Source organism: Perissodus microlepis, chromosome 11, assembly GCF_051167445.1.
Source record: "Perissodus microlepis isolate ML-2025 ecotype Zambia chromosome 11, ASM5116744v1, whole genome shotgun sequence".
NCBI lineage: Eukaryota > Metazoa > Chordata > Actinopteri > Cichliformes > Cichlidae > Perissodus > Perissodus microlepis.
The window spans coordinates 6,587,399-6,587,636 of record NC_140471.1 but is presented as its reverse complement, the minus strand read 5'-3'; positions in this window follow the sequence as shown (position 1 = coordinate 6,587,636).

Here is a 238-nt window from a genome sequence, read left to right as displayed (position 1 = left end):
GAGCGTTGTCAATTTATTTTTCACATTTGTGTGGACATCGTGTCACTCAGGTTTGAGAAAAAAATGCATGTTCATTGGTAACAGGCTCTCTAAAATGGATGCGTTGGGATGTTAGCACAGGAGGTTCATTTCAAACAGGAATGCATTGACACTTGGTGTGAAAGTAGGTAACATCCAAGTGTTGGGAGAAAGGAGGAGACAGTGGATTCAAGCAAAACAGAGAGGAGATCGACGGACA